General features: G+C 39.8%; 1 protein-coding gene across 4 annotated transcripts in view; it reads right to left on the bottom strand.

The window, feature by feature from the left end:
* Window positions 1-24,381, bottom strand: part of TENM4 (teneurin transmembrane protein 4) — a 2,704,309-nt gene that overhangs the window by 1,711,140 nt on the left and 968,788 nt on the right. For all 4 annotated transcript variants that reach the window (XM_070625735.1, XM_070625734.1, XM_070625736.1 and 1 more), the window contains one exon: window positions 2,891-2,943. The gene's annotated coding sequence lies outside the window, so the exon portion shown is untranslated. The remainder of the gene's footprint in view (window positions 1-2,890; window positions 2,944-24,381) is intronic.

The raw sequence follows: 24,381 nt of genomic DNA, 5'->3' as shown, positions 1-24,381 counted from the left end.
CTCTCCTGATTCCCAAGCAAGCAAGTTTCACCTCTGGTGCAATAGGAGACTGAGGGGTAATTTTAGAGGAAGAATGAACAAAGTCAAGCCTACAACCATAGTAAGGGGACTTGAAGATAAAATTGAAACTTTTTTGGAGGTTGAGTATAAGGAATAACATTTGAGCAAATTATAAGGAAATACAGGGTTGAATCAGATGGTGCGGTAGAGAGAAAGTAGGGTTAGAATGTAAAGCGTTAAAGCTGACATAGGTAAGAAAGAACATGAAACAAGGCGAAGACTGGCAGCTAAGATTGACTGTGGTTAGAATGTTGAGGTCCTAAGAAAATCAGAGATCTGGAAGGCTGGGGATTTGGGGTCAGTGAATAAGTTCGCAGAGAGGTAGCCATGGCAGGCCTTCATCAATGCCAGTTGTGGTTTGGGACATGCTATAGAGAAGTGCCAGTTGTTATCACGAGGAGCTCCCAGACCTCTAAGACCCAGAGACTGTACTGGAGCCACTTGGGCAGAACCCACCTTTCTTTTAGGTTCACTTTGTGCACCCAGAACTTTGCTTCTTACTAGAGGACCTTCTTCCTAATCTCACACATTTCTCCGTCCACCTCCCGAACTTCCACTCAACCCTGCAAGAGCTGGTACAGAGAAGATAACGATTCAACAGAGCCAAGAAGTCAAGGCAGTTAGTTTGGTTATGTAAGGGTAATAGAATTGAGGAAAGGGGACTATGAGATATAAGCTGGAAACTGTAGGCCTCTGAAGAAGCTTTTACATGAAAGTAAAAGAAGTGTAGTTCGGAAGGTTTCTTGGGTAGCAAAGGACACGGGGAGTTCTCCTAGGCTTGCAATGAATCAAGTGTGAGTTGGTGAGCATCCCTTTGGAAGACTGTATGGGAGGTGATGTCTATTTGGGAAGACACGTATCAACAAGAAAAGAACGAGCAAAATGAATGTTTACTGGGCATAGGAAGATGGGTCCATTAATTTACACACATTAGCTCAGGCAATCCATACTACAGCTCTATGACTCATATTATTAGATCCATTTTACAAGGGAAAATGGGGTTACAGGCAAGTTTGTGACTTGCCCAATATTGCATAGTCAGTGAGGGGCAGAAGCAGGTTTTAAACCTAAGACTTCCTGAATTCCAAGCCACACCCTTCTCATTTATCCCCAAGCCCCCATATTGAGCATTTGTTAGCATTTTTACGTATGTTAGTGGAGGATAACAGCAGAGAAAAACAGACTGAATGGGCCAGGAGAAAGGGACTGAGATTTGAAGAGAAACTGATGGGAAAGGCATTCACACACCAGGGCTCTCTGAGTGAACAGAGATGAGTGAGGAACTCACATTATTGGAAGGCGGAGAAGTATATAGATAGACCTAAGTATTTTGGATTTCCAAAGAGAAATACGGTGAGAAGTTAATTTTGTGCCACATGAATTTTTCACCACAGGTAGACCCTAGAAACTTGGTTAGGGTGTTAAATAAATGATTCTGGATAGACTAAAATTTTGTTGGGTCAGGGTGTGGAGAATGCCATATATCAGTGGATTGACATAGAGTTGCCTCTTTTCTAAATGTACATATAATAAATACTTGCTGTGGAAAAAAGTACATAGTGATACCACTCAGTGAAATTTGACCTTATTATATTAGCATACTAATTTTTTTTCCCAAATCTGAGATGTCATTGACAGATAGATGCAACATTATTTTATGTACCATTAGAAAGGAAAAAAGAAGTTTCCAGTTAAAACTACAAGGTGCCATTAATTGTAGGACACACGCTGATTTCAGCGATGTTAAAATGGGAATACATCTGCATCCTAGAATCAACCAATTGCTGTATTTTCTTCTCATCAAATTTCTATGTGCAAATTGAGGTCACGCCCCAATATAGACAATTTTGAATACTGCTTTTTCAGTTGCCTCATCATTTTCTATTGGGGTTGAAAATTTCCAAAATCATAATTTTAACAACTACATAATACTTCATCATGTGGCTATGCCATTACTTGTTTAACAAGTCCTGAATTATTGGGTAGTAGGTTTTTCTGAGTGTTTCCTAGTATTTATTATTATAAATAGTGTCACAGTAAAGTTTTTTAAATATAAATGTTAGTGCTTGTGTTCAATCATTTCCTTTAAAGAGATTCTCCCAAACTGAATTAATAGATCAATAAGAATCAATATTTTTAAGACTTTACGTATATATTTCCCAGTTGCTTCGAAGAAAAGTCGTTTAGTTTAAACTAGAAAAGCAATTTTAAAATCAGAGAAAATAAGGCCAAGAAACCAATACTTAAAGGCTCTCCCCATATTCTAGATTCTACCAGAGAAGCCAGCACTCACCGAACATACACCTTATTCTGGCCCTCCCCAATCCATTCTTATTTCCCTTGATCCAGAATCTATTTCAAAGCCTGTGTTGTCTCTAGATTGTTTCTACACAGTCAGCTAAAGAGGATACCATGCTATCTGTCCCACAAAATGGGTAGAAAGTGTCCTGAAACCTTTCCTTACAGTCTTTTCTCTGACTAGTGGACAAGTTCCTGCATGACAATCCCAGTCCAAGTGTGTTTTTGCACAATCTCACTGTTACTTGACAATTTCCAGCCAGCCCAAAGAAATTGTCTATGTATTTTCTGTACGTGTAGGCACTGCCACCTTTTGCTGACCAATTTGAGGCCAAAAGACCAAAATAGTAACTGCTTTACACATTTGTATTTTTTGCTTTATTGAACTCAGCCCATTATGGGCTTCTGACCAAGGAGGGCAGTAGAGTGGGACCTGACCACACCATGAAGCCAGATTGGTTAAATTTAAGTTCACCCCAGGATTGTTGGCTAGAACATGTGGGTGTTAAGAGCAGCTCCCCAAATGGCTTACCTCATTCAGCTTTGCTTTTTCAGTCCAATCAGTCCAGTGAAAATGTGATTTATCTAGAAAAGGGGAAATATAGGGGTAGTATGAGTAGGACATAAAATTGAAAATAAGATGTGTAATATAAAGCATTCATATAAATTCAGTTCTTTCAGTACAAACAGCAGAATCCCACTCCATGATTCAGGAAAACAGCAAAAATAATGAACAAAATAATGAAATAGAATGAATAATGGAAACGAACAAAATAATGAAATGAACATAATGAAAGAAGAAAATAATGAAAAAGAACAAAAATAATATTCACATCAAGTGAATCAAAGACTACATATAGAATTTAGACCCGTGTTGAGTCTAGCCTTCAGAAATGACCTGGAAATATGAGACCAGAGTCACTTTCAAGTCATTTAATCTAACTTCAACTTTCTGAATGCAAAGAGAAGAAGCAGAATCCTGCCTCATTAGCTCAGGGAGGGGTCTGGCAAATGAATCCAGTCTAGCCAAAAATGCCCCTGAGACAGCAAGTGCTGCAGTGTATGATCTTCCATGATTTGACTTCTCCAAAGGTATCACCCATGTGTTAATAAGCAACTTTATTCGTGCTGGTATGGAAGTGAGGAGTCTAACCCTAAATCTGTAATCATATACTTGGGCCTGAGCATTTTCCTCAGTATGAAAGAATACTGAAAACATTCTGACACAATAGAATTTATATATTTCAAAAAAGTAGCAAAGAAGACTTCCCTTTGACTATGTTTACTATCTTTTCAAAGAAAGGCATAATTAATCATGATTGATACGCTTTATTATTTTTCGTGAAACAAATAAGAATACAAGTAATTTCAGCAGAATTCCTAAGATTCTTCTAAGATTCTAGAACTCTACAGCTTCAAATTATTTTAACTATTATGACTTAAGATCATGACTGTTTTAATATCCCAACAATGTCAGACATTAAGATGCAAATTTACATTTGCAAAGGTCAAGGTGAAAAGTCTTTTCATTTATGTGCTTAAATGATCAGTGTAAACATTTTTACTCAAATACTCATAGCCCTATCATTACATTTCTGCCTTCAGTATCATTGTTCTGGCATGCTTTGTGTAACATTTCAAAAGAAGACATGTTAAGCTTTAGTTAAAAGACATAAAATTGTACTATTAGAAATCAATCTTCATTAAGGTCATGAGAGAAGACAAATTGGCACAGCAACTTCCACTAGAAAGAGAAAAAATTCCTTGGATGTGCAAAGGACACCGTGCTAGCTATAATCCATCTAGGTTGGCATCTTCCCAACACCCCAGTGTAAGAATCTTAACTAAAAATGCTGATCACCGATCCATATGCTTTATGGTGAGTCCAGAACTTATTAAATTCATCATCTAATTTCCTTCCAGGTTTCAACTCACATTTACATATACCAAGGAAACTTAAATATGTCATTTTAAAATTACTCATCACAACCAGTAATCAGTTTCTGATACTCTTGTTCCTGCTTCTCCCAAACTACAGCTAAAGTACGTGACTGTAGAGTCGTCCTCAGAATACCCTGCACAAAATTCTACCCCAGCATTTTTCATATAAGTGACAGCTGATGGTTTAGTATGTTCCTCTTCCCCATCATACTGCAGTGTGTGAAGGAGGTGACCACATCCTAATCACTGATGAGACAAAATTATTAACAGGTATGTTCACAACTTTCCCATCCTTTGCTCAAAAAAACCATGGGGCTTTGCTCACTTAGATTACTCCTCATCGTCTCTGTGCTACTTCTCCTTCATTTGAACATAGTTCTTTGATGTCCAGACCAGTTTCTGGACTTCCGTGATGCAGAATTCGGATAATTGATAGAGAACATAGAACTAGGGAGTCAGAAGGAAAGGAGATGGGTGAGAAAGGACAGAGCCAAGAGAGCTGATTCTCAGGAGAAAAACAGAGAGAAGAAGAAATGCATTATTAAGGTGGAGAATACACAGCGTGGGGGCAGTGCAGTGAATCTAGGGGTCAGCAGCATCAGAAGGTCAGGAAAGGGTAAAGAAGAGAGGGAGAAAGAAGGAGAGGAAGAGAGACCAGTTAGTTGGTTAGTTTCTGGGTTACTGAGTAAGAGACCCTAAGGATAAGAAAGAGATGCTAAAGAACATGATAGAAAAGACTTTTAAGAAGTTTAGGAACTGTGTCCTCCAATCCTCTTCATTGGACTTTGAGAGAGATGAATAATGACTGAAGTCTCTTTGGGCATTAATGACTTCTTTGAGAGCAAAACACCCAGGCGTGAATTAATGGGTCTTCATGTTTAATGGTATTACAATCACTTATGCACCCTAATTGTCCTGCACAGTGTCTGGTACAAATTGTATTTCTAATAAGAGTTCATGGAATGAAAAGAATGTCTGAATAAGTAAAATTTTGTATGGTTAATTTTTCCACTGTGGGAAGAAGATAAAAGATGAGAATTTAACATATATGGAAAAGATTTGACACCCCATCATGTGCGCATAGTGACCTCATTCAACCTTATTTAATCAAGGATAAAAATTGCCCTAAAAAAGACAATTAAAGGAACAAAATATGGGTTTTATAACAGACTGGAAGCTGAAAAAAAGAATGAAGTAACAAGATTCGAGTTAGACAAAATGAAAGTTTCATCTATTTAATAAAAAGTTGAAGGCAGATTGTCAGATATTGAGGATTAAAAGAGACTCTATTCTGAGGAGACTTGTAAATTGGTGGGTGAGAGAAGGGAACCTAAAAAGCAATCACACTGTTCTTAATAGAAGGAAGCCCAGGGTCTGTGGAGGCACAGAAGGAAAAGCCTCCTAAGGGTCAGGACTATCTTCATAGAACTCATACTTCAAGGATGAACAGTATTTCACCAGTCAGAGAGGAAGGCATGTCTGGCAGAGAAAATCGCATATTTAGGAGGTGGGAGGAGTGAATAGGCACACTGCATTTGAAAGTGTCAAGAAGGCTATATGTTTAGAAAATGTGCTTTGAGTCGGGGCTTGAGATGGTGGAGGATGAGAGCAGAAGTTAAGTTCAGATGAAGAATGCCATGAATAAATGAATAGCGTGATTAATTAAAAAAGAACTTTTCTGGGGCCAGCCCAGTGGCACAGCAGTTAAGTTCATGCACTCCGCTTCCACGGCTCTAGGTTCGCCGGTTCAGATCCCAGGTGCAGACTTACGCACTGCTTATCAATCCATGCTGTGGCGGGCATCCCACATATAAAGTTGAGGAAGATGGGTCCGGCATTAGCTCAGGGCCCATCTTCCTCAAAAAAACAAAAAAGAACTTTTCCTGAAGACAAAAGTGAGGTAAGATACACACACACACACACACACACACACTTATTTGTTTGTTTATTGATTTATCTTAAGGTAGAGGAATACCTAGCCAGCCCTGATGGTCCTGTGGTTAAGATTCAGGGCTCTCACTGCATTGGCCTGGGTTCATATCCTGGTCAGGGAACCACATCACCTTGTCTGCCAGTTGTCATACTGTGGAGAGGCATGTTGCTATGATGCTGAAAGCTATGCCACTGGTATTTCAAATACCAACTGGGTAACCCTTGTGGATATAATAGCAACTGAAGGGTGAGAGGGTGGCACAAAAGATCAGGCAGGGTTCTGCTCCACTGTACACAGGGTCATTAAGAGTCAGAATCGACTTGACAGCACTAACAATAAAGAAGATACCTATGAAAAGATGTGTCTACAGTAGGCAAAGCTGGTGAAAATAAATCTAGTGTGTTTGTTGTACAATAGTCCATGTGAAAGGTGGCAAGCACACTAGAGGAGAGGTGGGATTTGAAAGGCATTTTTGGATTCATGATTGACAGGATGAGGTGACTGGATGTGAAGGATGAGGTTAAAGGAGAAATTGAGGCAGATACAGAGGTTTGTGTTTTCAGAGACTGGGTGGATGACGGTTGCTCCATATACCAAGATGGGATATGCAGGAAGAGTGGTCCTAGCAGTAAAGACAATGCATTCAGTCTTGAGCATGATGCATTTGAAGTATCTTTAAGACATCTAGGGCTTTTAGCCATAAACAATATTTCTTGAGCTAAGATGTTAACCTGGGCTTATTGATACAATAAGCATTAGCCTTATGGACATAAGACAAGGAAAGAAAGCCAACAGGAAACCCTAGGCAGGGGTGGGAGGGTGGAACCACATTTTAAGAGAAAGGGAAAATAATTGCTTGGGAGGGAATCCTATAAATAAAAGGAATAAATAAGAGGAATTCAGATGGTCTGAATTTAAGAGAAAAGAAGTTCAAGAAAAATGAAGGCTTTGTCCTCCGTTAGAAATCAGGGTGTGAAAGAGAGTTTAGGATTTGGGTTTAGAAGACTTCACTTTCCTCCATCTGAGGATTATCAAGGGATATTGATAATCTCCACACTAAAGAATGTGTGAGAATATTAAAATGATATCTTCAGCAGTAAGACAGTGAAAGTGCTTCTGAATTACAGATTATTATATAAATATTTGCTCTAAAACTATACATTTTGAGTTAATAGAAATATATCTTCCTTCCTTCCTTCCTATTGGCATTTGGGTACCATCAGCATTTATTGAGCATATACTTTAATGAGTGCTGCTAGGAAGTGAGAACATCACATTCAAGTCTGGACAAGTTTGGTTCCAAATCCCAGAGGGAAGACATCAATTAATTCTCACTCCAGGAACTGGACATGGCTTCCAGGAGATGGTGACAATGAAGTTGGAAAGATGAGTGGGGTTTTAGCTGACAGAGAAAATGTACTGTGAACCTATCAGGTCTCAGTTAAAGTCTGTGCAATGGAAGTCATCTTCAACAAGACTGCTTCTTTACCAGGCGAACGTAAGCCCCAGAATTTCTGTATTCTTGCTTAAAGATTTAAAACGGCTGCTTTGGACATGCACATTCTTAGTTCCGTGAGCTTTGTACATAAATGATGACCCAAATCAATGAAAGATTTAATCCAAACTGATGCAAATGCAAATGCCCTAGTTTCAGACAGCTGCAATGGTTATTTCCGTACATCTGGGAAACAGCTGTCGAGCCTCATCTTTACAGTGGTTTTTGTTTAACTTCAAATGAGTGGCAAGACTAAAAGGAATGTAGGTGATTAGAAGGTGGTAAACATTTCAGAAATATACAGGGGTTTCTGAGCATGTTTTCTCTGAGAGCTTCTAAACAGCCCTCCTTGCCTAGAGCTGGCGTGATGGAATGTTCTCATGGATTACGTTTCCCCATCCAAGCTCTGAGGGCGCCTAGGCTGGCCGGAGGCTGTAGATTCTTTAATCATTCCAAAAGCATTCTTCTCCAATGATTACACAGAGCAAGTAATGGGGTAGTCATTTTCAAGGCCAGGTATGAGTGATTATTCACCAGGATGCAGAGGTTATGATAGGATGGACCAAAGCAGATGCTGACAGACAGAGGCAAGATGGGGGGCGTGACCCTTTGCTCCAAGAAGCTGTGGAGACTGAGCATCTGAGCCAGACAGTTGATGAGATGCCTTCTCCTTGGGATTCATACCACAAAAATAGGCTAATAGATTTATACCATAAAGGCACTGACCTTTGTGGGCAGGAACATTTTCTCACAGGAGAGAAAATGGTGCAATACGCCCCTGCTTGCTACAGTTTTGAAAGTGACTGACAGCATGGGCTGGCCCCAGTCTCCAGGAAGCATAAGCATATGCTTTTCCATTGTTACCCTTTGATTAACTTCTGACATACTTTGAAACATAAAACTCTTACAGGAAAACTGCTCTGTAATGCTGGCTGTAACATCTAGAAACTTTGCCAGTGAGAGCTAAAATATACCCAAAAGCAGCTTGGCTTGAAAGGATATGTGTGTGTGTGCATGCATAAGCACGTGTGTGTGTGTGTGTGTATGCATGCATGTGTGTAGTGAGGACACATTTTGGCCTTTACACTTTCTGCTTCATAATGTTATTCAAGTGCAATATTTAGAAAAAGCTTCTCACATGTTATGGGCATATTGCACACGGAGAGACTCAAGCAAGGCCAAGACGAAAATAAATAATGCATGAAGTCAGAGGCCTGAAGCAAATGTTAACTAATTTCAAAATGGGTCAAAATCACAACAATTAAGTCTCTGACATGTGAAGTCATTTTTTTCTCCCTAAAATATTAACCAACTTGCTTCACTTCTTCTAGATTGATTTGTAGAGCATGAAAGGTCATTTTGGAAGCAGAGAGGGAATTTGGCTTCTACAAGCCATCCATAATGAGAGCCGATAAATTAGGTAAAGCTCCTGTTTACCTAAGCTGAAATATTGATGTCCAGGCCCACATCGAATGCAAATCTCTACATTAATCATTTTTCTCCAGTCGGGAAATTCAGACCATGGTAACACATGCTTTGATAGACCTATACATCATAGTTACAGCAACATTAGACAGTGCCTCCGTGACAGAATACAAATATATTGCATTGGATTTCCTTCATTTTCCCCAGCCTTACTTTATTTGTGTCTGCAAACTCTGCTCTGGGTGTGTGAAGTTTTGACATGGGTTTGGGTGATATTTTTGGCTCAGGAAATAACTGAAGATTGGTAACAAGAATTTTCTTTTGTTGGTTACCTGCCAAGCAAATCTAGAGGAGGCTCGCATCTAGTTCCTTCCCAAGTTCCCTGGGTCCAGTCTTCTCCTACTCACACAGTAACATCATCTTTGTTCCTCAGAGTGTCATCTATGAACCTCCTGCATCCGATCCTCAGGATGCTTGCTGAGAAATGCAATTTCTCAGGCCCCATACTAGCTATACTCAATCAGATTCCCTTAATGGGATGAGGGAATCTTCATTTTCTTGGAATCCCCAGTTGTTTATTATGCACACTAATGCTTGAGAACTGCTGTAAACAGCTATCAACTTTAAACTCCTTAAGACCACTCTGATCTTGCCACATTTTTACTCAAAGCCATTCAATACCTAAATATGTTCAAAATCTCTACTGAATTTTATATTAGCCCTCTTCTTCTACTTATCTAGAGGCCCTACTCAAGCTATTGTATCCATTGTTAAGATTATTATTCTGTCTATTTGCAGAAAGCTCTCAAACCACTATTTCCAACAGTGGTGCTTTACCTGAGCTTTTGATTCATATATGAAACTGCCTGTTGGACCTCTCCACTTGGCACTTTAAAGTCAACATGTCCTAAGCTTTGTCAAAGTCAACTGAACTTTGCCTCTCTCCATGCCACCACCCATCCAGAAACAGAAATCCTGGTATTCCTGTTGATTCTTCTGTCTCCTTCTGATTTTCATCAAGCAAATCATAAAATAAATCATCTGTGTCATCTCTCCATGGTCTCCATTGTGGCCTCTCCTCTTCTTGCCTTCTAGTTCTGCCCAAAGTTTAGGCCTTTATCATCTCTCACCTGCACCACTGTGATAGACCTCTATCTATTCTTCCTGTCCTGCCTTGAGCTTCTAAAATCAATCTTCCACGTGATTGCTGAGTAGTCCCTAAAAGATAAATCTGACTGAGTCACCTGTTTCCTTAAAACCATGCCTCCTCATGAAGGATAAAGTCTAGTTTTCCTGGCATGACATGCCTGCTCTTTTCCAGCCTGCCCAAACTCATTTTCCATCAATCCTGATTCTACAGTGTTGGTAGAACAGTTGGTGGTAACCTTAGTCAGACCACGCTTTCTCAAACATCTGCCTGTTAGCCCCTGTTTTCCTTCTGCCTGGAATGACCATTTCTCCTCAATTATTTACAATTAGAAAATTACTACTCAATAATGAAAATAATTGTTATAAAGGCTATTTTATATAACCTTTATATAATAAGATTATCTAACATTGAGTTCTTACTCTATGTTAAACATTAAGTTAAACATTCCTTTTGATTGTCACAAGGATCAAAATGTGGTAGCTACCGTTAGCAGTCTTTTTAACACATCTTGTTCAGGTCATTCTTTTGTCAAGGTTTTCCTTAATCTCTAGTCCGGTTTCTTTCTTCTCTTATTACCACCAGCACTCCTGGTGCTTACTTCAACCAAAATGTTTAGCCTACTTTATTGAAATCATATGTTTCTATTCTCCTCTATCTCTGCATCACTAAATTACCTGCTCCATGAGGACGGAGCATACATCTTATTCAGCTCCATTTTTGAATCACGTAGCCCCAAATCTGGCACCTTAGAGACTGCTCAGTCAGTGTTTTCCTAACTCAACAGATCTGATTCACCATCATGGAGACTATCACTGTGAGTGGCTCTTCTCAGCATATGTAATGGGAGACTATTTGATTGAAGGCCTTGAACTTCAAGGGCAGAGGCAGGGCCATGTTCATGTTTATATCCCTCTGTAGTGACTACTGCTGCATCTTTTATATGATCAATGCTCAAAAAGTGTTGGTAGGTGGGCTGGTGCTATGGCACAGTGGTTAAATTCTGTGTGCTCCACTTCGGCAGCCCATAGTCACAGGTTCGGATTCTGGGCACAGACATACACCACTCATCAGCCATGCTGTGGTGATGACCCACATATAAAGTGGAGGAAGATTGGCACAGATGTTAGCTCAGGGCTAATCTTCCTCAGCTAGAAAAAACAAAAAATAAAAAAAGAATGTTGGTAGAAATTTAACTGCTACTATCTAGATTTCAGGAATATTACTGTGATGTTCACCTCTGTTAAATTTCAGAAATACAGAGTACACAGAGTCACTGTTAAAAGCAAAATCGTTAGGCACACTAGCCATATTTAAGCAGCATAATGTTAGAATGCATATTCATTAGACTTAGACTTGTGTGTGTCAGACAAAATAAATGTAAAAACGTATGACAGACAGTAAAGAGGAAAGAGGGATGGATCTCTGTGGTGAGAGAAGGGCAAATGGCATCTTATAGGGAGACAGAAACCTCAAGAATTAAGGGGCTCCATGGCATGCATTCTTTTATACCAAATGTTTAAAAATTGTTGAATAATCAAATCGTTTTTACTATATCTGAATATGATTAGAATAATTTAATAACAATGAACCATTGTTCCACTTATTGAGTGCATTCTCTGGTCCAGATGTTTTACACAGCTCCATATACCTGCTAAGGAGGCTTTTTCTCCCACTTTGATGAGGAAGCTGAGGCTCAGAGGGGTTCAGTAACCTTCTCAAGGTCGTGCTGTAGTATATTTGCATATAGTATTGTGTGTACTTGTTCGTTTAGCATGTTGAAAAATAACTGTGCCAGACGTTGTACTAGGAGCTACACATATAAGGATAAATAAGAATTTTAAGAAATTCACAGTCTTGTGGTAGAGTTATGGAATATAACAGATAAGATACGAAGTGGCAGCTTGCCTGGGATTAATCTGTGGGGACGATGATGAGGGCTATGGTAATCTGTGAGATAGATATCTAATTCAGCTTGGGGTGAAAAGGCATGGAAGGCATCATGGAACACTTCCCAACAACTCACAAAAAGTCTAAGTTTATGATGGAAGAATTATATTTTAGACGGAGGGAATGGCACATGCCAGTGACAAGGAATTTGACCCCAGCCCACTTTTCTCACTCTTACTTTCACCAGAATGTGTGAGAGAAACTAATAGCAGATGATCTTTATTTTGCCCTGTCCAAGTGGACACCCTGAGAGGTATTTGAGTAGACCACTTGACTTACAACACTGTTCCTCCAAGGCGCTCAGTGAAGATGAAGCTGTTTGTGTGTCATGGAGGGGTGCTATAAATTTGTCCTACACTGACGCAAATAGTGCCCTTTAGTGATTGTGCAGGGTACAACCTGAGCACTGCCAATGTCAGTTCTGCTCCGGGCCTTGTGCTGGATCCTCGACATCCCTTATCTGATTTATTCCTCACAATGATTCTACAAATTGGTTTGCTTGCTTTCATGGTATAGAAAAACAGACATACCTCAGGAGTTTAAACAATTGTCCTAAAATGATACAAAGAACAAATAAAAGAGCCAGAATCTGAACTACGATTTCTATGGCATCAAAGTCCTTGCTCTAACTGCTAGGGAATCAGAAATAAGGAAAAAAATCCTATCTCGCCCTTTCGGTGAGTTCTCCTCTAGCATCACAGAAAGGTACTTTCTTCTCCCAAGCAAGTCCTCATCAGGGACAAGACAACCTGCTACTTCTATATCAGCTTCTCCAAGCTTGCCAGCCCTATTGCCTTCCATCTTTCTGCCTCTTCCTGATTTGACTCTCTTTATATCCTTACTTTTCCCACAATCCAGGTAGAGAAAGATCATTCCTTTTGACTACATATGCTAGTAAGTTTGTTCTTATTATGCTTGCCACCCTGTGTCTATTAAACTGTTCCGATGTTAATCTAGGTCATAGAAGACTGATAGAAATCCCCTATTAATGCATTATTTCTTAAGTACCATATGTTACCAAGTTTACAAGAGCTCAAGCAGAGCTACTAATGGGAACTATAAGCTCAGAGTAATGAAATAAATAGGAGAGATGACACCCACAAGTGCAAGTTTCCTTTGAACACACTTCTGCCTTACTTTCAGGACTGTGGGGTTGTTAAGCTTAATTTTATGACCAGTGTCATGTTGTAAAACTTGTCTTTCTTTCCTGTATCCTCAGCCATGAGGTCTCCCCCACCCCTCCCTTTTCACTTTAGTCCAATTCCGGATGCGGGTTGAAATCCCAGAAGTGGTAGGTTTCTGCTCTGAGCACACCGTGCATTAATCTACCACACACCAAAGTCCATTAATTTTGAATAGTGCTATCAATTATACTACATGACAGGGAGATAACTATGTTATCACCTTTGCAGAAGTGTCTTTCTTAGGAAATCTATACAGCCTCATCAAGACTCTAATGCTGATGGATAACTCTCTTCTCAAAAATCACTATTTGATTGCATTTTTCTTTCATGGGATTTAAAAATGCGAGCAAACAGAAAACTTCTGAGGTTTGTATCAACTATCCACATAGACAATGAATGAGCTTACTGTTATTATTCTGATAAAAATAAGATTGTTACTGCTTAATCTGGGCCCTTGAAATGTATCAGCCTTGCAGCGTGAAAGTGCACAGAAAGACAATGTCAGCACCCGTGCTTGGCCTTGTGGCTTTTCCCTGATTGATCTATTGGGTGCCACTGTGAAGTCAGTCTTCCTGTTTTTTCCCCCATATGGCTCTGTCTCATTCTCCCATTCTCTGTGTAGACCCCCCATATTGGCAAACTGGCCTGTGCTTCCGGCTTTTCTTCAGCACAACTTCTGGTTTGTATTCTTCCCTCAAAAACACCAACAAAAAGGAAAAAATCATATTTGTGCTAAGCTGTAGGCCTCTTAAATGATCTCTCTTAGATCAGGCATGAAGAAATATCAGGAAGCAGCTCAAAACCCTTCCTCGGCTTCCCAATCCACTCTAAATAAAACAGAATCTCTTTGCCAGCCATGCGGTCCAAACCTCACTCATTCACTCATGCAGTGGGTGGATATTGGGAGCCCACTCTGTGCCAGCCACTCTTCTAGGTTACTGTTGAAAGATGGAACCTCCCCTATAATTAATAAAGGAGGAGGTAAACAGCAAGGAGCAAATACTCATACTGTACAACTGAAGGTAGTGAAGGAGGACACAGAAGCTAAAGTAGCATAAAGGTAGGGTGATGGGGAGTGGAAAGAACGGGCAGGGCTGCCAAAGAAAAACAAGTCAGAAAGGTTCCATGAGGAGGTGATGTTGGAGCAGAGATCTGAGTGGATATCTAAGGAAAGGCTTCCAGAGCGCACACATGTCCAGTGCTCGGGATCTGAGGCTAGAAAGCATTTGGCAATCTCAGGGGAGAGAAGAGGCCAAAGTTCTTCGAGCACGGTGAGCGAGGCTGGTGTATGACAGGGGCTAGATCAGGCAGGACCGGGAGTAAAGGGGAACGGGGACTGCTTGGAGCTGCTCCTAATCAAGCTCCAGGTCTGAGGACAGAGGGAGCAAACCGTTCCTTCTCTCCCTAAAGTGACTCACCATGAGTCTCAATTTTGCAAGGGAATGAGTCTACTAGCATGTCAGTAAAAACGGGTTGTTATGTCTTCTCCATATCTCTTTTAGTTATGTTAGTGCCATCCATTCCAATTCCTAGAGACCCTGTGTAGGGTAGAGTGGAACTCTCGTCTTTTTGTGCCATCCACTCACCTTCTGGCACCATACCAGGTGATACCCAGCTGCTATTCATGGGGTTTTCATGGCCAATTTTTCAGAAGTGGGTGGCCGGGTCCATCTTCCTAGTCTGTCTAGTCTGGAAGCTTCACTGAAACCTGTCCACCATGGGTGACCCTACTGGTATTTAAAATCCCAGTGGCAGAGCTTTCAGCATCACAGCAACACCAGCTGCAACAGTCTGACAGCTGACAGATAGATAGGTGATGTGTTTCCCTGACCAGAAACAAACCCAGGCCATGGCAGCGAGACCACCCAATCTTAATCACTAGAACACCTAGCCAATACCTCTTCAGGCTGAAACAAATAAAACTTATGTTTTAGGAGAATATTTACTAATATTAGACTATGCTCACAACATTTTATTTCCTTACAAAGGCAGAGAACACCACAGGGTAGTTGGTCCCATTTTCATCTTAAAAATAATATATGTTTCTCTGTGTGTATAATATTTATATATAATATTTATTTTAAATTATATATTTATATAATTCATAAAATATATGCATGGAATCATCAGAAAATTATACACTACCATATTAACAATAATTTTACACATGGTGGAGTTATGGATGATATCATTCTGTTTTTTATTATTTTTACTTTATTTTCCAAATTTTCCACAATAAATATGCATGACTTTTATTATTAAAAAGATTCAAAACCGAAGGCCTTTTTAAAAATTGTTCTAATTTGCAGATCTTTAGGAAAATATGGAGGAAGATGCATCATTTAGGATTGTTAATCATTCCTGTGTGAATCATGGAGCTACTGCTAATTAACAGTGTGATGCTGGAGATGTTGCTTAACTTAGCTGAGTGTCATTTGACAACGTGTAAAATAATGCGTGCATGTTAGAATCATTATAAGAAGTAAATTAAAAGGATTGAATGCACAAATGTATGGAAATATCTTAATTGTACTATTTTAGGGGTCAGTGATTATACCTATATTTATACAATATCTAGCAGAGTTTTATATGGAGTAACTTTAGATAAATAATAAAAGCTTTTTATTGGAAACTCTCAAGAATCTCTGTTGACGTATAATCGTAGAATAATTAAATCTTTGGCTGGAAATTGACTTTGAAACATCCATTCTATCATCAATTTGAGTCTTTCCTTCCCATCAGTGAATGTCCTACTTATCTCTGTGCACCTTTAAGAACAGCTCCTCATTCTTGTGGCAGCAACTCTTTCACATTAGAACAGAATTCACTATTAGTAATTTTTTATCTTCAGCCAAAATCCATGGCTCTGTTCCTTTCACTCTTCATCTTGCTCCTTTCTTCAGGATCTTGAGTAAAAGAGGCCTAATTCAACATTCACGCAGTGACCTTTTCAATATTTACAGTTATCGTCTCCCCTCTCCACTTATCTAGATCTTTATCCTCATCTTTTTTCAACTAATCCTCAGAAAATAAGGCTACAAGACGCCTTACCTTCTCCCAGAACATATCCACTATATACTTTTTTTTTAAAAGATTTTATTTTTTTCCTTTTTCTCCCCAAAGCCCCCCAGTACATAGTTGTATATTCTTTGTTGTGGGTCCTTTTAGTTGTGGCACGTGGGATGCCACCTCAGCGTCATTTGATGAGAAGTGCCATGTCCGCGCCCAGGATTTGAACCAACGAAACACTGGGCCGCCTGCAGCGGAGCGTGCGAACTTAACCACTCAGCCACGGGGCCAGCCCCAATATCCACTATATACTTTTGAAACTGTGAAATCTAAACCTGAACACACATTCCAACCAGGTTTGATTAGCACAGGCCAAGGGACTGCACCTGCCTAACTATTTTAACTCATTCTAAGTTCAGGGAGCATCTTAGTTGTCCTGTCACTACTTGCCTTAAATGAACTTCCAACAAGGTAGCATACTGGAGAGCTTTTGGTCTTGGAACTCAGAGATGAGGCATCTGGGACAGTGATTGGCACAAAATAAGTATTCTATAAATGATGGCTGCTATTGTGAAAATTATCACTATAGATATTTTCGAATCCTTACGCTATTTCACACTTACAACCACTAAGCAATATCTGCCCGACCCTGTCCAAGCACATTTGGTTTTTCAGATCTCTGGGTAGAAAGTTCAACTTTGTTAAACTGCCTTCTGTGAGAATGAAATTGTCTTATCATGGTAGCCTATTAAAATCTCTTTGGATCATGATTCAGTCAGAAACCGTATGTACTCTCCCTCCCAGATGCTTGTCAGCCGTGCATTGGATGAGCTGTCTACTGTATCTTCTGCAAAGCCACAGATAAAGGTGTTGACTGCAGCAGGCTCAAAGGTGGAGGCATACGTCCTACACATCGTGCCATGTTTGGAGGGCGCGGGGTGATTTTAGCAGGATACACCCGTACCCTTTAAAAAATGGCAGACTGAACTATTTTTACTCATTTAATTTTAACCCTCTGGTTCACTACATTTACCTGAAGTGCTTTTAAAGTTACCAGAGCTGAAGCCATTTGAAAATTGTCATTAGCTGTCATTTTTTAAAAGACAAACTGAATCACAATTCAAATTTGGAAATTTCTTGATATATTTGAGCAGTATAATTAATGGAAATCAGTTAATCCTTTAAAATTTACTCTGTTCCAGGCCCTACACCAGGGCTTAAAGGAGTTCACAGTCTAGTGAAACACACGGATATATGAATACATCATTCCCATGTATGTTGTCAAGTGCTAGCTATAACAGAGGCATTCACAAGTGTTTCTAAAGCATCACAACCAAATTTCTAGCCACATAATTATAAAGGTTGTAGAGCTGGAAAATACTTTATAAATTATCAAATCCGATCTCCTCATTATACCAAAGAGAAAACTGGCTCAGAGACGGGAAGCAACTTACCCAAGTTCACACAGCTTACTGGAGGACCAGAACTCAGATGTCTCTCTACCAATCTAACATTCCTTCTCCTATTTTCCTTTGACAATGCCCTCCCACACCAATAAATGTATGCATTTATTTATTTCTAGTAGTTGAATATTCTGTCTAAGAGTTATCTTTCTGAAGATGGATTCTCATCATCTAAGGTGGAAGATACAGATGCAGAATAAATAGAAAATTTGTATCCTATTGAGTCTTTATCCAAGAAAATACTTAAGGAATTAGCGCACATGCTCATGCACAATTAAATTCCTTTAAATTCCAATATTAGCTTGTCATTATTTGTTTGTTCCTCCTCAGTGAAGTGTAGCAAAATACAATAAGAACACTTTGTTAGGATTCAAATTTCTTACTCTTTAATTAATTCATTATGCAAGAAGTTATTGGTTTCCTACTACATTAAAGGTCCCTTTTGGACCAGCCCCGTGGCCAAGTGGTTAAAGTTCCACGCACTCTGCTTTGGGGGCCCAGGGTTCACGGGTTTGGATCCTGGGTGTGGACCACCTCTGCTCATCAGCTGTGCTGTGGAGGCATCCCACATACAAAGTAGAGGAAGACTGGCACAGATGTTAGCTCAGGGTGAATCTTCTTCACAAAAATAAAGGTCCCTCGTAAGAGAAAATATAAAGTAGCTATGGTATCAGCCCTTCAGGAAGTCCATTTGTCTTGGGGGTACTCTGCTCTTTGAGTTACAAAGAGCCTAATATTACATATCATAGAGCCTAATGAAATGGGAACATTCCAGGTTCTCACTATTACCAAGAACATGCAGGCTACCATCCCTGTTCCAGGGTGTCTGATCCACTATATATTAGCAATGAACCAAATATTTACTGGATCTTACTAAATGAAAAGAAGTGAGGTATGATTTAAGCGACATTTTCTCATTTGGTTCTCCCAGCTACTCTTAGGGTTGATATTTTAATTACTCCCTAGTTATTATAGCTGGAAACTTGAGGTTTACAGCTACTGATTAATGCCTCAGGTCACACATCAAGTAAACGGAGGAGCTAGAATTTGAATGCAAGTCTCCTTGACTGCAAAGCCTATGCTCTTTCTGCAGTAGTTTTGGAATGTTCTGGAATCAAAATGTGGTGAGGGCCATGGGTATCTCTAGTCCTGGGACAAATGGGTAAGAGAAGATTGAAAGGAGTGAGTCCATCGCTGAACTCAATAATCTTCCTTTGACCGAGGTCAAACATACTGTAAAAACACATTTTTCTATAAATTGAAACACAAATATATATACAACCACACCCATATATACATTATATATATATTCTTCAAGTGTCATTAAGTGCAATATTCTACACTTAATCTGTGAAGCTCTACACTTGGTCTTTAAAAGTTATTATTTGCTATTACTGTTAATGAGAATTATTTTTCACTTCCTTTCCTGAAGCTTTCTTTTCTGTATTTACAACATGAGTGGCTACACACAAAGTAGTTTACTGTAAGTTTCTATTATATTTTTGTCCAGTGTGGATGATTCTGGCAATGAGTTTATCTCCCATTAAGCACATTTCTTCTTGACCATGCCAAATTGCCTTAGCTATTTGGTCTTACCAATTGTGTAACACTTGCCAGAAGTTTCCCCAGGGAAATTAGGCAGCTCTAAGCAGCTCTAGATCTTTTATCCCCAAGTTTCCTCCAAATAACCTGGACCATTTCCAGACTCTTCAGTTCCACCTCACTGCTCCCTGGATGAGTTGCAAAAGGTTTTTGAATGACCTTGATCCACCCTAATTTGAAATCACCACAGGTAACAGAAGGAAAAGCTGAAAGGAGGTTTGTCCCAAGCAGGCCAGATCCTGTGGAAACTGATATAGGCCCAGTATGGAGGGCCTCATGTCTTGTTCTTCTTACTGGGTGGCTTCTTCCCTCATGCTGGGGAGGGGAGTCTTCTGAAGTGGTATCCCCCTGGCTTTCTGTTAGGAAAGGTCAGAAATGAAAAAGAGGACATGCTCCTAATCCTTCTTGCATTGACTTTCTCAAAAGTGAATTTGTAAGGTAGACAGGAGATGAAATGTAAGGACTTGGTTAATTACACAGTGGCAGGCAGTGGGATAAAATAATAAATAGGATAAACAGAGTTCCTCACTCACAAAGCCTTAGACAGTCACAAAGAGAGGTCATTTCAATAAAGTGGGATACATATAAGAAAAGGAAGTATGAGGAGGAGCCAAGAGGGGCACCAAAGTTCTATCTGGGTAAAGTTCTATCTTTTGATACCTATGTTTACTAATCCTCAGAGATTACACATTGGATTTTTAATCAAACAGGCACTTACATAACACCTGCTATATATCTTGCACTCTGATAAGTGCTATTTAAATATTAAATAATTCAATCTTCATATGAACTCTCTGAGATAGATATTGCCATCATTAGCCCCATCTGATGGACAAGGAAGCTGAGACAGAGGTAGTCTGAGTAACTTGCCCAAAGGCACACAACTAAGAAGTAGCACGGCTAGGAGTTGAATCCAGATGCTGCGCTCTTACTGCTAAAATTGGCATCTCTCAGTACATCCCTTAAAAGGAAAAGATTCTATGAGCTGGTCTGCAGGGATGGCATGGAAAGAGAAGAATGTGTCATATTCTGCAGTACCCGGAAAATACAGGAGGGAGAAGCAATATTCATTCTATAGCCTTTGCTCAGAAGAAAAGGAGGATATCAAGAAACTGCTGTGGCCAGAAATATGGCCCGGGCAGGGCAGTAGAAAGGCCTGCATGAGGTTCCTGCCTGGATCCTGTCATAGCCTACTCATATCTCACTTTCTCACTCATATCTCACTCATCTCAGTCTCAGCCAGGCCCAGCATAGACCTCAGTAAGTGCCAACCTGGAAAAAAGGGAACATGTAAATAATCTTTCCCTTTCTTAAAAGCAATTTTTGCAGACAGCAGTTGCTCTTGCCACACTTCTCCTCCACATGCAGAGAAAGATTGATGACAAAGACCCCTTTCCTGACGGGCAAGCCCAAAACTGCCAGCCTTCCAGAGGAAATGAGAGAGCAGCCGGTCAAACCAGGGAGAGCATATCCTCTTTGTTGTTACCGTCCATAACCCCAAAATAACTAGACCTCCCAATAGTCAGAAAACTCAAAGAACAGAGAGTAGGAAAGAGAAAAATGCATCAATTTCATGAACTAGAAAACATAAAAAATGCAGACAGGGTTCACGCTGTCAGAGCGAACAATGGCACTAAAATGAAGTCCCTGTGGTCCTTCACTCACCAAGCATTATCTACAGTAGACTCTCTTTTTCAAATATTTGTCTTTGACTTCCTTCTTCTTTCCCTCTATTGCCCGGAAAACAGAAATATGTCACACACTAGTTTGACCTTGAAAAAGTGTGTCACTGTCCTTGAGTCTCAGTCTCCTTATCTGTAAAACATGGCGGACCAATTGGACCTCACCAGTAGCACTCTCGTTAACTGATGGGCCTTAACCCTGTTTCATTGGGAACAGTAAAAATAGGCTTCTCTTTTTTATTAACAAAAGCACCTTTGAGTACTGGCTCATCTTCCTTAGTAGCTTTGTGGTCTTGCATGTGTCATTTAACCTAGCTGAACCTCCATTGTCATCCATAAAAATGAATGTAAAGAAGTGAAAGCATTTCTCATTCTGACAACCAGAATGTCTATTAGGAAAGGGACTGTGTTTTATGGAAAAAACACCTTGATAAGCTCTGGGATTCACTGATGGGCACCACGGCTTCAGAGAAGAGGGACAAGATGCTCTGTGTGGGACAACTACACTTGAAATAGAGGAGGAGAGAAAAGAACTGAGGGGAGAAGAGGGGGAGCAGTGGCAATGGAAGACGGCCTGATGTCGAGTCGCTACAGTCAACTGGGGTTAAAGATTTGTGAAACTCCACAGTGGTAGCTGATAGGGCATTGTTAGGGCAAGGGTTCTTAATGTTCCATTTTTAAGTTGTTTGCACCACATGATGTAAAGCCTTCTCTGTTTTACCCTATGTCTTGAGAACAACTTAATAGACTCAGACATATTTATTAGGAGTCTTGATTTTAGAGTAATTGAAAAGCCTGGGTTTCAAGGGTAAGTCGACAAAGATGACCTAGGACAGAGCAGGTGTCCAGACACTTAGGTGGCCATGAAAACAGAACTTTGAATGTATAAAGGGAAGCATTGGATGTCCACAGGCCCAGTAGGTGGTGAGGAGAGCTAAACTCAATGTTACCTAGATTTGAGAGGTTAGGAGGATCTCAGCTGAGAGCTGGGGTGCCCAACGATAACCATATCAACTTGGCAGGTAAACCACTTAACATCTGCATCTCATTACCCGGCCTTTAGGAGGTGCCCTCCCTCCCTCATTCTCTCTCTCCAATCTTTGTATCCTGTTAGTATTAAATCCAGCCTTTCATAAAAACACTGTAGTCTTACTTTGCTGTGCATATTTCTAGGTTGTAGTCCAGCCCACCTCATTCTAAAGGGGAAATATTAGCTTGTCTCTTCCAACTTCAGTATCTTGCAATCTCCAGAATGCATATTTTTTTCTTTCCTAAGTCATATCAACCCAGTGAATACACATCCGTGTAAAAGTGATTCATTATCACCTTTCATTTTTACCATCAACTGTCTTATTGTTCATTACCATCCAGAGGCTGGTTTCTCATTTTTGTCCTTGAATCTGCAATTTTATTTCCTCTGTAGACTCCTTTTCACATCTCCTTTTACAGTTTCTGTGTTCCTCCATAACCATCCCTCTGTGTTCTGTGATCAAGCTGAGCGACAGTCACTAAATTATTGGGTATTCTCTGCAGCTTCCCAGCATCGATGATTTTTGGCTATATAATCTTCTCGCTCTTTTCAGGGAGCCATATATTGGGAAGGATATATCGGTATTAGTACTCACAAAGCTCAAAATGCGAGGGAGCTTACTCAGACCAGGGTCTTTGGCTGATTTAGACATCAACTTCCTGTTTATTATCAGCTATTATCTGTGTTGATTTTTTTCTTTCAATCTTCTTTGTCTTTCTGTCTCTAGTTCCCTACAATCATGTTGCTGAGCCTCCTGTGCCATTGCAATGCGATTCCTTCATCTCTACTGTCGTTCTTCACTGTCAATACCTGGATTTAAAGTCCTCTACAGCCCTCTCCTACTTTTTGTTACACTTACTTAGTTAATTGCCACTACACATGAAAACAATCTCAGGCCCCATGGAATTTCTTATGGACTCTTCCATGAAACTTTCACCCTGGCTGTGAAGCATCTCTCTCTTGTCCGCACTTTCTTTTTCTCTGAATGAAAGTAGCAGAGAGTTGATTAATCCCATTCCTCAATTCAGGAACATTATCAATTATCATCATTGGTTCTTGAAGGACTTTTTCCTTATTTTGTATACTTTTGTATTTTCTCTTTTCAAAATACCTTATTCTCATTTGTTTATGTGTTTATATGGCCATGTCTGCTGTAATGCTTGCTTTGTAATCATGAATTTGTTCCAATGCCGTTGTCATAGAGAACAATTTAAACGTAGCACAAATTTCACTTTATGTGCAATTCCGTCCAGGAGAACCACTAGGTGAATGCAGAGAACTCCACCCTGCTGATTGGAGCCCCACAGGAATACACAAAACACACACACACATCTCCTCAAACACCTACCGCCACCTCAGTTCACCACGTGTGTATGAGCTATACACATCCACACTTGCATTACCATTTTCCATCTAATCGCAGACAAGCCTCATTCCACCACCTCACAATAACTCACAGGCTGCAACCCTTCCCATGCCCCTTTTCATAAAAAACCTCTGGTCTCTTTCAAGGTAAATGTTGCAATAGGCACATACCATAGTGTGTATGTTTCTAACCATTTAACACGTGTTTAATTGTGCTACAGTTTTTGTTAGAGTGCGATTGTTTTAATGTCACTGACAAAGTTTTTAGGGTTGTCACTAAACCCATTTTCCTCACAAGCACTGTATATTTTATTGTAAGATTGTGTATAGGGAGATTATTTTTAGGAAAGAATATGTTGTATTATAAAAAACTATTGTTGTTTGGGGCACATGTATATTTAATCTATGAAAACGAAATTGTGTTATAAATGTCATTCTGCTTCCTTCTATTTTCTTTGTTGTTCTATTTTCAGATCTTTCAGTGTTGCTATGTATGGTTTCTAATTATTGCACGTTGCTCCTCCATATTTTACTGATCCACTCTCCATGGGTGGGCACCCACCGAAGTTTTCAAAGTTTTGCTACCACAAATAACATTAAAATAGACAACCTTGTAAAAATCCCGTTATGGGTCTGCACAATGCTTTCTTGGGACTGTATACCCAGAAGTAGAATTGCTAGGTCATAGACGGAGCAAACCTTTCCTTTTCCTAATGAGTATTTGTTTGCTCTCAAGAACTCATGCTAGTCTCCATCCACAACGATGCGTCAGCATGCTTGCATCTCTACCTGGCACT

Source organism: Equus przewalskii, chromosome 6 (genome assembly GCF_037783145.1).
Source record: "Equus przewalskii isolate Varuska chromosome 6, EquPr2, whole genome shotgun sequence".
NCBI lineage: Eukaryota > Metazoa > Chordata > Mammalia > Perissodactyla > Equidae > Equus > Equus przewalskii.
Note: the sequence above shows the minus strand (reverse complement) of the source record. Positions and strands in the feature narration are given on the sequence as shown.